General features: G+C 45.3%; 1 protein-coding gene across 5 annotated transcripts in view; it reads left to right on the forward strand.

Annotated features, from left to right (window-relative positions):
* phactr2 (phosphatase and actin regulator 2) overlaps window positions 1–14,319 on the forward strand; it is a 246,128-nt gene that overhangs the window by 152,925 nt on the left and 78,884 nt on the right. The gene's annotated exons all lie outside the window — the stretch shown is intronic.

Below are 14,319 nucleotides of genomic sequence, written 5' to 3' on the forward strand. Positions count from 1 at the left end.
GGGGCGATGGCAGGATAGAGAAACAAGAGGCTGGAGTTAGTGCATTATCAATTCAGTGAGGTTGGGCTGGAGGGTGGTCGGGGGTTGGGGAGGATGTAGGACTGGGAGAAGCTGTGGAAATAAATGAGTAAGAAATCTCACAACACCAGGTTAAAGTCCAACAGGTTCATTTGGAATCACGAACTTTCAGAGCGTTGTCCCTTCATCAGGTGAGTCACTCACCGAAAGCTCGTGATTCCAAATAAACCTGTTGGACTTTAACTTGGTGTTATGAGACTTCTTACTGTGCTTATCCCAGTCCAACACCGGCATCTCCACATCACGAAGAAATGAGAAGCTGGGACAGCAGCAGTGAATGGGTTAAAGCAGCTTGCCTGTTTTTGGTTGGATGTTTTAACTCATTGAAAGCGATATTCGAAGGGGTACTACAGGTTAAGGAATGTTCTGTTGATTTTATGGTCAATGTTCTCCTGTGCTGGAGATACCAGCGCTCGCCGTTCGGGCGATGTGTATGTGGTTGCTTTGTGAAATAAGTAGCAGGGGTATTTCCCATGATGCAGACGGCTGCTCAAATCTGGCCAGACTTTTCTGAATTGGCACAATAGTTAAACAAATTGGCCAAATTTCCTCCTCTTAATTCATCCATCCAATGGCATCTAACAGTCCGCTGTTTTAACAGAGACTATTTCTGGAATTGGTCCTGGCTTTCTATTCCCACTATTTGATCTGGAAAATAACTCGTATGCTCATTATTCGACAGAATTTCCTGACATTATAAAATCACGTCTTTGCCTCAATGGCTGTCCTGTCCTGCTGGGAATGAAACGGAAGACAACTTTATATTTACCGAGCAGCTATTACACCCTTCAGGTACCGCTCGGCCACTGAATCACTTTTACAATGTTGTCTCTGTGCAGGAACACAGCAAGGTCCCACAAACATCAAGGAGGGCCAGGTACATCTTGAGACCATGAGGGGCATTTTCCACACAGCCCCCACCCCAAGTGGCAGAGACGGTCTGCCATTGGCTGGCAGCGGGATCTTTTGGACCTTTGTTTCCAACATGTTTTCCCGTTGTAATGGACCTCCCGTTACTGGGAAACCCGTGGTGAAGTTTTCCATCAGCAGGAGCAGAAGATCCTGCTGGCGGGAATCATAGAAACCCTACAGTGCAGAAGGAGGCCATTCGGCCCATCTAGTCTGCACCAGCAACAATCCCCATAACCCCACATATTTACCCCATTCATCCCTCTAACCTAAACATCCCAGGACACTAAGGGGCAATTTACCATGGCCAATCCTCCTAACCCGCACATCTTTGGACTGTGGGAGGAAACCAGAGCACCCGGAGGAAACCCACGCAGACATGGGGAGAACGTACAAACTCCACCCAAGCCGGGAATCGAACCCGGGTTGCTGGCGCTGTGAGGCAGCAGTGCTAACCACTGTGTCACCATGCCGGAAACCTTTGGCCCATATTCCTGTCTCCATTTTGGTTGTTCTTTTGCTGGTTTTTTTTTGTCTATCCAACCATTCACACCTCCTCTGGGATCATCTTTTGCTTCTTTGCCTCTTACTTTTGGCTTTTGTACCATAAAACCTTTTGTCATTGAATCGCCCCTGTTCTCCACCCTATCACCGACCTTCCCCATTGTTCTTCCTTCTCCCCCACCAAACGTTTAAGTAACTGAGTATCTGACGTTTCGATCTTTCCTCAGTTCTGAGGAAGGATCATCGGCCTGAAACATCTCTCTGTAGATGGTACGGAACCTGAGCTCCTGAGTATTTCCAGAACTTTCTGTTTTTACTCCCGGTTAATACCTCATCCAAAAGAAGGCAACTCCCAACAACGGAATGCTTTGAAGTTCCAAAAAGGAAACATGCCACCATAGCTGATGTGGGAGAGAGCTGTGTGAAAACTGGCTGCCACGTTCCCTAAATAATAACAGAGAATCCAGTTGTAAAGAGTAACCGCAGCCCTGAAAGGCTGTTGATTATTTTCCCTTTGACCTCTCCCATGAGCCAGTGTCGCAGTAAGGTGAAGTTTGATAGAATTCCTACACTGCAGAGGGAGACAAATCTGCACTGACTCTTCGATACAGCATCTTACCCAGGCCCTATCCCCGTAGCCCCTCGTATTTACCCTGCTGATTGCCTTACCTACACATTTTTGGACACTAAGGGGCAGTTTAGCATGGCCAATCCATCTACTTGCATACCTTTTGGACTGTGGGAGGAAACCGGAGCACCGGAGGAAACCCACACAGACATGAGGAGAACATGCAAACTCCACACAGTCACCGAGGCTGGAATTGAACCCAGGTCCCTGGCGCTGTGAGGCAGCAGTGTTAACTACTGTGCCACCACTCCAAGACATTCTCCCCCACCTAGGGTCCTCTTTCTTCTCTCAATCAAGAGGCTTCATACATCATGGTGGCACAGTGGTTAGCAGTGCTGCCTCACTGCGCCAGGGACCCGGGTTCGATTCCTGGCTTGGGTCACTGTGCGGAGTCTGCACATTCTCCCTGTATCTGTGTGAATTTCCTCCGGGTGCTCTGGTTTCCCCTCTCAGTCAGAAAGATGCGCTGGTTAGGTGCGTTGGCCTTGCTAAATTCTGCCTCCGTGTACCCGAACAGGCACCGGAGTGTGGTGATTAGGGGATTTTCACAGTAACTTCATTGCGGTGTTAATGTAAGCCTACTTGTGACACTAATAAACAAGTAAAATAAATCAAGTTTGGCAAAAACCCTGAAATCAAACTTTCCTCAATTGTTGAAAACCCACCAAAGCTATTCTGGACACACTACTGCGGGAGTGACTCACAAAGTGTCACTCACAGTGACTACAATTCAAAGTAACTTGCTGATAAAGTGCTTTGAGACGTCACTGAGAGTTGTGACAGTCCACAGTATAAAAGCAAGTTCCTTTTCCTTAGTTTTTATCGCCTGTGAAAGCTGGTGGGCGACATTAAACTCAAAACTGACTGTTTATCACATTACCAAACAAAGCAGATCAGGCAAATTGTTGGAGCTTATCCCACGCTCTGTATGTGTCATTCCCTGATCCCTGAAACTGGAAATACTCTGCTCAGCCAGCTCCCTGTTTCTGAGATTGAGGATTCATCCCATCATCTTCTATCTCACTTCCTCAGGCAGGAGATGTTTGGAATTCCTCCACACCCTGCACCTCTCCCACCTCTCCGAGTCTTCAGCTTGTTAGAATGGAAACTCTGTGACAAAATCACTGACTGGCCTTCACCTCAATTTTTAAATTCTCAAATTTGTTTTTAAATCTTGCCCTATCTCTGTAATCCCCTCTTATTTTCGCAACCCTCCACAATCTTTGTGTTCCTTTCACTCTGACCTCTTAGCATTCTGGTTTTAATCACTCCACCATTGGCAGCTGTGGTTCATAGGAACCATAGAATTCCTACAGTGCAGAAGGAGACCATTCAGCCCATCAAGTCCACACCGACCACAATCCCACCCAGGCTCTATCCTCATAACTCTACATATTTACCCCACTAATCCCTCTAACCTATGCATCCCAGGAGACTAAGGGGCAATTTAACATGGCCAAAGCACCTAACCCGCATATCTTTGGACTGTGGAGAGGAAACTGGAGCACCTGGAGGAAACCCATGCAGACATGGGGAGAACGTGCAGACTCCACACAGACAGTGACCCAAGCTGGGAATTGAACCTGGGTCCCTGGCGCTGTGAGGCAGCAGTGCTAACCACTGGGCCACCGTGTCACCCTAGAGTTCCAGGGGCCTCCATCCTAATTCACTCCTTAAGCTTCTCCCCCTCTCTATCTAAAGTTCATTTATTAGTCACAGGTAGGCTTACATTCACATTGCAATGAAGTTACTGTGAAAATCCCCTAGCCGTCACACTCCAGTGCCTGTTCGGGTACACTGAGGGAGAATTTAGCATGGCCAATGTATCTAACCAGCACGTCTTTCAAACTGTGGGAGGAAACGGGAGCACCCGGAGGAAACCCACGCAGACACGGGGAGAACGTGCAGACTCCACACAGACAGTGACCCAAGCTGGGAATTGAACCTGGGTCCCTGGCGCTGTGAGGCAGCAGTGCTAACCACTGGGCCACCGTGTCACCCTAGAGTTCCAGGGGCCTCCATCCTAATTCACTCCTTAAGCTTCTCCCCCTCTCTATCTAAAGTTCATTTATTAGTCACATGTAGGCTTACATTCACATTGCAATGAAGTTACTGTGAAAATCCCCTAGCCGTCACACTCCAGTGCCTGTTCGGGTACACTGAGGGAGAATTTAGCATGGCCAATGTATCTAACCAGCACGTCTTTCAAACTGTGGGAGGAAACGGGAGCACCCGGAGGAAACCCACGCAGACACGGGGAGAACGTGCAGACTCCACACAGACAGTGACTCAAGCTGGGAATTGAACCTGTGTACCTGGCGCTGTGAGGCAGCAGTGCTAACCACTCTTGTCCTTTATTCTACTTAAAACCTTCGCTTTGAGCACACTTTCTGTTTGCTATCCTGATTGAGTTCAGCATCTGAATCATCTTCAGTGATGCTTCTGTGAACCCCCTCGGGTTGTTTAAGTGGCGAAAGGTACTGAACGGTTTCTCAATGGAAACAGCACAGTTTCAGTCCTGACTGAAAATGAACCGTCTGAGCACCTTGAACAGACGAGGGTAAAGAAACATTCAGTTAATGTGCTCAAAATCATGACTGGTCAATGCTTTTAACATTTAAGAAAAACTTGGACGGGTTCATGGATGAGAGGGGTGTGGAGGGATATGGTCCAAGTGCAGGTCAGTGGGACGAGGCAAAAAATGGTTCGGCACAGACAAGAAGGGCCAAAAGGCCTGTTTCTGAGCTGTAATTTTCTATGGTTCTATGGTTTTGACAGGATGGAAACTGTGTTGGCTGGCAAGGTTGATCGCCAGTCTGTACTGACTGAAGGTAAACGGCAGAAAAAAAGGCCAATAAGCAGATGAAAAGAATTTATTTTCTGTGGTGAATTGTGACCTGAAATGTGCAGCTTAACAGAAGTTTCAACTTTCAGATTGGGTAGAAGTTTGCACAGGGAAAATGTGTAGACCTAAAGACCAGGACAGTGAGACAATTTTTTTTTAAATTCATGCTCGGGACATGGGCGTTGCTGGCTGGCCAGCATTTATTGCCCATAGCTGCCCTTGAGAAGGTGGTGGTGAGCCACCGCCTTGAATCGTTGCAGTCAACGTGCTGTGGGTTGTCCCACAATGCCAGTACAATTATGACAGGCTGTATGACCTCCTGTGCTGGGCAATTCCAGGATCTTCTCTCTATTCAATAGATTCTGCTTTTACAGTTTTCACTCTTCACAATGGCCCAGAGCTGAATGTTGGCCCCCGCTCTCTCCCTGACTTAGATTGTACTGTCCTGTGCGTCAACAGCCCATTGACTATCACTCTGCATTGATTGGTCATCACTCTGTTGAATCCACTGGGCCTCTTCCAGATTTTCCTCTTGCAACGACAAACCCTTTCATTCATAAGAACATAAGAAGTAGGAGCAGGAGTGGGCCATCTAGCCCTTCAAGCCTGCCCCGCCATTCAATAAGATCATGGCTGATCTGAAGTGGATCAGTTCCACTTACCCGCCTGATCCCTATAACCCCTAATTCCCTTACTGATCAGGAATTCATCTATCCGTGATTTAAACATATTCAACGAGGTAGTCTCCACCACTTCAGTGGGCAGAGAATTCCAGAGATTCACCACCCTCTGAGAGAAGAAGTTCCTCCTCAACTCTGTCCTAAACTGACCCCCCTTTATTTTGAGGCTGTGCCCTCTAGTTCTAGTTTCCTTTCTAAGTGGAAAGAATCTCTCCACCTCTACCCTATCCAGTCCCTTCATTATCTTATAGGTCTCTATAAGATCCCCCTCAGCCTTCTAAATTCCAACGAATACAAACCCAATCTGCTCAGTCTCTCCTCATAATCAACACCCCTCATCTCTGGTATCAACCTGGTGAACCTTCTCTGCACTCCCTCCAAGGCCAATATATCCTTCCGCAAATAAGGGGACCAATACTGTACACAGTATTCCAGCTGCGGCCTCACCAATGCCCTGTACAGATGCAGCAAGACATCTCTGCTTTTATATTCTATCCCCCTTGCGATATAGGCCAACATCCCATTTGCCTTCTTGATCACCTGTTGCACCTGCAGACTGGGTTTTTGCGTCTCATGCACAAGGACCCCCAGGTCCCTCTACACAGCAGCATGTTGTAATTTCTTTCCATTTAGATAATCCAATTTGCTATTATTTCTTCCAAAGTGAATAACCTCGCATTTGTTAATGTTATACTCCATCTGCCGGATCCTCGCCCACTCACTCAGCCTGTCCAAATCTCTCTGCAGACCTTCTACGCCCTCCACACGATTCACTTTTCCACTTATCTTTGTGTCGTCTGCAAACTTTGTTACCCTACACTCAGTCCCCTCCTCCAGATCGTCTATATAAATGGTAAATAGTTGAGGCCCCAGTACCGATCCCTGCGGCACGCCACTAGTCACCATCTGCCAACCAGAAAAGCACCCATTTATTCCGACTCTCTGCTTCCTGTTGGATAGCCAATCCCCAATCCACGCTAACACCCTACCCCCAACTCCGTGTGACCCAATCTTCTGCAGCAACCTTTTGTGCAGCAACCACCTGCAGAGGTCTTAAGCAGGTCTGTGTTCAGTTTCATCAGCCATTGGCCTGCCCAATTAGATATTCTGTCCAAATGAGTCTCCAATTTCTGAACTGCCTCTTCTGATTTGATGGGGTGGCACAGTGGTCAGTCCTGCTGCCTCACAGCGCCAGGGACCCGGGTTCAATTCCAGCCTTGGGTCACTGTCTGTGTGGAGTTTGCATGTTCTCCCCATGTCTGCATGGATTTCCTCTGGGTGCTCCGGTTTCCTCCCACAGTCCAAAGATGTGTGGGTTAGGTTGATTGGCCATGCTAAATTGACCCTAGTGTCAGGGGATTAGCAGGGTAAATATGTGGGGTAATGGGAATAAGGCCTAGATAGGATTGTGGTTGGTGCAGACTCGATGGGCCAAATGGCCTCCTTCTGCACTGTAGGGATTCTCTGATTCTATGGCCTTCTGACTGATTTTCAGAGGGTACCATTTGGATCATTCAATTTCAGGATGGCATGCACTTATTCACCATCATTTCCATGACCCCCACCCAGCACCGCCACCTTCTGTTGTGGATTGGGTACCCAGTTAACCAGTTCCAATCATACTTCATGTACATTAAGCACTGGCTGCTTTCAATCTTGCCACAATCCATTGAAAGTTAATGCATGAGATTCCTGGCACATAGCATTGCTCACAGCTGGGCTGTGTGTCGGTGTAGACTTATATATATTTATATATGTGCGGGGGTGTCTGAGAAATTATTAAGTTGTCTCACCAAGTGTAACCCTCATGACTAATTCTGCTGCATTGTTACATTTGCAGCAGGGATGTTGCAGTGGGGCAGAAACCCCTGTCTATAATGAACCTGGGGTCATCCCAACGTGCTTCCCTTTCCAGCCAATAAAGTCTTTTTAAATTGCAGTCACTCCTGTAACATAGGGAGGAACTCTCCAATTCCGCCCACTCTGCTCCTTCTCCATAGCCTTGCACTTTTCATTTTCCCTTCTCAAACATATATCCAATTTCTTTTTATAGGTTGTGATTGAATCTGCTCTGAGCCACCTATTCATGCAATGCATTCCAGGTCACAACACTTCACTGTGTAAAAACATTTCCACCTCTTGTCACCTTGCCAATTATCTTAAATCTGCGTCCCTCTGGTTACCGACCCCCCTGCCAGTGGAAACAGTTTCTCCTTACTTATCCCATCAAAACAGTTCATAACGCTAAGCGCCTTTATTAAATTTCCCCTTAACGTACTTGTCAGTGAGCATTTGGTGCCTATCTCTCAGCAAGGAGAGTAGATTCTAGAGGTATCAGGGACATATCAGATATCATCCTCCTGTCACCATCGTGTGAACTGCTCTGTTTTTGTGGGATTGTTTTTCCGCCAGTTCAGGATCAGGTTCAGTAACAAAAAACTTCTATTTCCGTAACTGAAGCCAGTTTCAAATCAGGAGCGAAACTTGTGCCAGGTTTATAACTTGTTGCGGACAGGGCAGAGATATGGGATAATTTCCTCCTTTTCCCACCTCTCGATTGATGGCAACAAGATCTATTTTTGAGAGAGAGCGTTTTAACCCCTTAAGTGCTGTGAATTTTAAGAGCAGACGCAAAGCAAACTTTCACATAAGTTTAAATCAAAAGCAGGGATAAGCATTTATTTTCACTATCTGAAACATAATCACATACTTTCATTCACACTTTTCATTCACACAACACACTCGCGCGCGCACACATATATACACACACATGCACACATATATGCACACACATGCACACATGTACACACATGCACACATGTACACACATGCACACATGTACACACATGCACACATATATACACATGCACACATATATACACACACATGCACACATACACACACACGCACACATATATACACACACATGCACACATATATACACACACATGCACACATATATACACACATGCACACATATATACACACGCACACATATATACACACATGCACACATATATACACACACGCACACATATATACACACACGCACACATATATACACATACACACATATTTGCACACAAACATACACACACATGCACATAAATATACACACGCATGAAAGATGATTTTTAAAGATGTAGCATGCATTGATATATTTGCAAAGAGTTTTGAAAGTCACTATTCTACTGATTCTTCAAGTTGGTCGTTTGAAACAAGATGGGTGTGAAAAGAACGTTCCCCATCAGGGGAGAGCCTAGAATCAGGGGATCCAATTTTAAAATAAGGAGTCTCCAATTTAGGGTGGAAATGAGAAGAACTTTTTTCTCTGAGAGTTGTGAATCTTCAGACCTCTCTTCCACAGGAAATGGAGACTCCTTGACTAGCAAAGGAGTCAAAGGTGCAATGTGAGGCCACAATCAGATTAGCCATGATCTTATAGAATGATGCAGCAGGCTCAAAGGGCTGAATGGCCTACTCCTCCTATTTTGTATGTTCGTAAGAAACATTGCAGGCTTGAGAATCCTCTCTTTGCTGATGAACTCAGGATGGTTTATTACTTGCAGAGATAGGCTCTGGATTTTCCCCAGTTGCAGCTGGAGACAAGTTCCTGTGCTGAGGATATACCTTGCAGCCAAAATGAATTGGCCCCACCTATCTGCCTATGGTGGATTTTGGGTCTCTCTTTGGATTAGTAAGGTTTCTCCTAACAAGCCAGTTTCGGTCATGTGACAACAGTATAGATAATTCAATTGTCCACATAAATGGGTTGATGGTAAGCATTTTGACACATGATGCAGGATATCCCATCAACATTCCAGTCAGCATGTGACACAAGCACAAAGGTCAAGATGGATTTGGGAATTCAGGAACAGGTGAGAAGGCCAGTAAGTCCTACAGAGTTTCAGTCGACACTGTAAACTATTTTTTAATTCAACATGTGTCTTACACAGATCACTTCAAACGAGGGAGTTTATATTGTATTAAAATAGTTTGTGCAGAAATGTAATGTCAGCAGATTAGCAACATCACTGCAGGTAATGCACAGGGGAACTAAAACCTACGTAATGCATGTAGGCGGTTACTGTTATTGATGTGCTGGTTATCCTGGAAACATAATAAACATTAGTGATCATTATTAAAAACAAAGCCTTAATGTTAATTTCATTAAGGGCCCAGGTGTGAGTGGTTTGCGAATATTGGAGCCACGTTGAATTAATTCCTTGCCGAGGGCATCTCTGCTGCATTCAATATTGTCCTTCTGATTTTTTTAATGTGCAATGATGTCATTAATATAAGATGTGCGTATGGTTGGGGGTCAGCTGTGTCTGAGTGCTCCCTTATTTCTGGGTTACAAAGTTGTGCGTTTAAGCCCCACTTCCAGAAACTTGAGCACAAAATCTAGGTTAACCGAGGGAGTTATTTTTTATCCTTATTTTGGGCATCGATTACCCCATTCCTAATTGCTCTTGAACTGAATGGCTTGCTAGGCCACTTAAGAGCCAACCATACATCGCTATGGGTCTGGAGTCACATTTTTAAATTCATTCATAGGACATGGGCTTTGCTGGCTGGCCAGCATTTATTGCCCATCCCTAGTTGCCTAAGGGCAGTTGGGAGTCAACCACATTGCTGTGGCTCTGAAGTCACATGTAGGCCAGACCAGGTAAGGATTGCAGATTCCCTTCCCTAAAGGACATTAGTGAACCAGGTGGGTTTTTCCGACAATCGACAATGGTTTCATGGTCAACAGTAGATTCTTAATTCCAGATATTTTTTATTGAATTCAAATTCCACAAAATGCCATGGCGGGATTCGAACCCGGGTCCCCAGAACATTGGCTGAGTTTCCGGATTAATAGTCTAGCAACGATACCACGAGGCCATCCCTCCTATGTAAGGCAGACCAGGTGAGATTTCTTTCCCTGAAGGATATGTGCTCAGTTCTGGTCGCCTCATTACAGGAAGGATGTGGAAAAGATTGAAAGGGTGCAAAGGAGATTTACAAGGCTGTTGCCTGGATTGAGTGGCATGTCTTATGAGGATAGGCTGAGGGAGCTCGGTCTTTTCTCCTTGGAGAGACGTAGGATGAGAGGAGACCTAATAGAGGTATATAAGATGTTGAGAGGCATAGATCGGGTGGACTCTGAGGCTTTTTCCCAGCGTGGAAATGGCTGCTACGAGAGGACACAGGTTTAAGGTGCTGGGGTGTAGGTACAGGGGAAATGTTAGGGGGAAGTTTTTCACACAGAGGGTGGTGGGCGAGTGGAATCGGCTGCCATCAGTGGTGGTGGAGGCGAACTCAATAGGGTCTTTTAAGAGACTCCTGGATGAGTACATGGGACTTAATAGGATGGAGGGTTATAGGTAGGCCTAAAAGGTAAGGATATGTTCGGCACAACTTGTGGGGCCGAAGGGCCTGTTTTGTGCTGTAGTTTTCTATGTTTCTATATTAGTGAGCCAGATGGATTTTTACGACAAGAGACAGGTTCCATGGTCATCATTAGACTTTTTAATTCCAGGTTCTTATTAAATTCAAATTTCACCATCTGTCATGGTGAGATTCAAACCCAAGTTTCCAGAGCATTACCCTGCGTCCCTGGATTACTAGGCATCTCTGCTGCATTACCCCCAGGGACAGATAGTGACAATATCACGATATCACCATCTCCCAGCTGCACTGCTCAGTGCGTCATCGAGATCCTGTCTATTCTCTCAGGTGAATGATCCAATAGGAATATTGGAAAAAGAGCAAGACAGTTTCCCTCGTATCCAGAGCTGATATTAATTTTTCAAACCATTGAGTTTGATGGCCATTGTGGATGAAGCTATAGGATATTCTTTTATTAAAGATACAATCCTGAAGCATTGGAATAGAAATCAAATCATAAGACATCACCATAAGATGTCTTGCTGATCTAACTTCCTTGTGATGAAGATGATTGATGGGACTGAAGGTAATGGGTGAGGTGGACCTGGGTTTCTCACAGATCGATAATGGAGTTCATTTGGAAAGGCTGGTACTAAAAATAAAGCAAGTAGGAATGAATGGCAATATTTTACAATGGATGTGTAATTTGTTGATGGATAGAAGGTGTCACAGGGATTACCATCACTTTAGGGAATAGTTGGGTCCCGTGTGGGGTCTGTTTTGTGATTTTGATTTGATTTATTATTGTCACATAACAAAGAACAAAGAAAATTACAGCACAAGAACAGGCCCTTCCGCCCTCTAAGCCTGCACCGACTATGCTGCCCGACTTAACTAAAACCCCCTACCCTTCCGGGGATCATATCCCTCTATTCCCATCCTATTCATGTATTTGTCAAGACGCCCCTTAAAAACCACTACTGTATCCGCTTTCACTACCTCCCCCGGTAGCGAGTTCCAGGCACCTACCACCCTCTGTGTAAAAAAAAACCCGCCTCGTACATCTCCTTTCAACCTTGCCCCTCACACCTTAAACCTCTGCCCCCTAGTAATTGACTCTTCCACGCTGGGAAAAAGCTTGGTATATAACATGCAGTGAAAATTATTGTTTATTGCACACTGTACAGACAAAGCATATTGTTCATAGAGAAGGAAACGAGAGAGTGCAGAATGTAGTGTTACAGTCATAGCTAGGGTGCAGAGAAAGATCAGCTTAATGCAAGGTAGGTCCATTTAAAAGTCTGACAGCAGCAGGGAAGAAGCTGTTCTTGAGTCGGTTGGTACATGACCTCAGACTTTTGAATCTTTTTCCCAACGGAAGAAGGTGAAAGAGAGAATGTCCGGGGTACATGGAGTCCTTAATTATGCTGGCTGCTTTGCCGAGGCAGCGGGAAGTGTAGGCAGTCAATGGATGGGAGGCTGGTTTGCGGGATTGGGCTACATTTACAAGCTTTTGTAGTTCCTTGTGGTCTTGGGCAGAGCAGGAGCCATACCAAGCTGTAAGAATGCTTTCTATGGTGCATCTATAAAAGTTGGTGAGAGTCGTAACGGACATGCCAAATTTCCTTAATCTTTCTGAGAAGGTAGAGGCATTGGTGGACTTTCTTAACTATAGTGTCGGCAGGACAGGTTGTTGGGGGCATGTTCTCCTCTATGCTACCTGAAGTTGATGGAGTCGATCTCTTGTCCAATAGCTGCATTAATGAGTGAGAACGAAGAGTCACAAGCACGGTGGCTGAATTTGCAGATAAAATGATAAACTCCTTCAGCCAAACAGGATAAATTCCGGAGGTTTTCAATAAACTAGGAAATTGAGCTGATTGTGGCTGAGATAAACTGATGTCGGGAAATGCAAATTGCTTCGTATGGGAATAAAAATAAATGGGAAGGGATTCACAATGGGTTGTGAATCTGTGGTTTTCCCTGCCCAGTGAAGCAGTTGAGGCTACCTCATTGAATGTTTTTAAGGCAAGGATAGATAAATTTTTGAACAGTAAAGTAATTAAGGGTTATGGTGAGCGGGCAAGTAAGTGGTGCTGAGTCCACGAAAAGATCAGCCATGATCTTATTGAATGGTGGAGCAGGCTCGAGGGGCCAGGTGGCCTACTCCTGCTCCTAGTTGTTATGTTCTTATTCTAACTTTGATGGAAAGAAAATAATGAGCATGGAAAATAAAATCAATGTTGGATGAATTGATGATGATTTGTCGCTATCGCAATGCTTGGTTGTAAGTGAATAAACTGGATTGGATTTTGGGGTGTATTTACATGGTTAATACTGAGCTGAAACAGTGAGCTCATTCTGCCACTTTATAAATCATTGATGCAGCTGCAATTTTTACACAGTGTGTCCTTCTGGTCACTGCAGTTCTGAAAGGATGTTGCATCTGTTGGGGGGATGCCAAGCCATTGAGTGATTGGACTGTGAGGAATGATTCTGGAAATTGGGCGTGTTTTCTCCCCTCGGGAACTTCCGATTCCTCCTCTCCCATGTCTCATCTCCATCACCCCAAATCTTCCCAAACTCTTGCTGTCGATGCTCCACTCCCCAACTGTCACTCAATCTGTCTGTGGCTGGGAAGTGGAGACAATAAAGATGTTAATTAGCTCCATGCTGCTGTTAAATTCAGTATGTTTCCTGATCGCAACAACTCTCCCCTCCCCTCAATACTGGGGACTTTGTCTACATTCAGACAGGCGGTTGAAATAAGGGGGAACTGAGTAAGTACATACGGTTAGGATACTGCTTATGTGGAGGATAAACATCAGCATGATTCAGACGGGCTGAATGGCCTGTGCTCTAATTTCATTGTCATTCAATGGAAAGAGGTGAGATGATAGTTGTGTTTTAAGATTCTAAACACACTGCATCATGTGAGAGAGAGGACAGGTGGCATTTAACCTGACTATCACACTGCTCAGGCAAGGTTGAGAAGGTGGGGCCTTCAAGAGTAACTTCAGCGGTGCAGGAATCGAACCCGTGCTGTTGGTGTCTCCCTGCATCACGAACCAGCTGTCCAGCTAACTGACTCCCCACATAATATGGTGTGCTTCACATGGATGACCTTGTCCAGAACATTAGCACCAGAGGACAATGTGTGGGCTTGAGGGGGTAAACTAATCTGCAAAAACCAGGTTTCTGAGAGTGAGTTATTGACTGAAAAGACTTCATCCAAAAAAAAATGATTCAAATCCATTTCTGTCAGAAAATCATATTTTGGTTCACAGTTTATGAGGAATCTG

The sequence above is a fragment of the Mustelus asterias genome, chromosome 15, assembly GCF_964213995.1.
Source record: "Mustelus asterias chromosome 15, sMusAst1.hap1.1, whole genome shotgun sequence".
Classification (NCBI taxonomy): domain Eukaryota; kingdom Metazoa; phylum Chordata; class Chondrichthyes; order Carcharhiniformes; family Triakidae; genus Mustelus; species Mustelus asterias.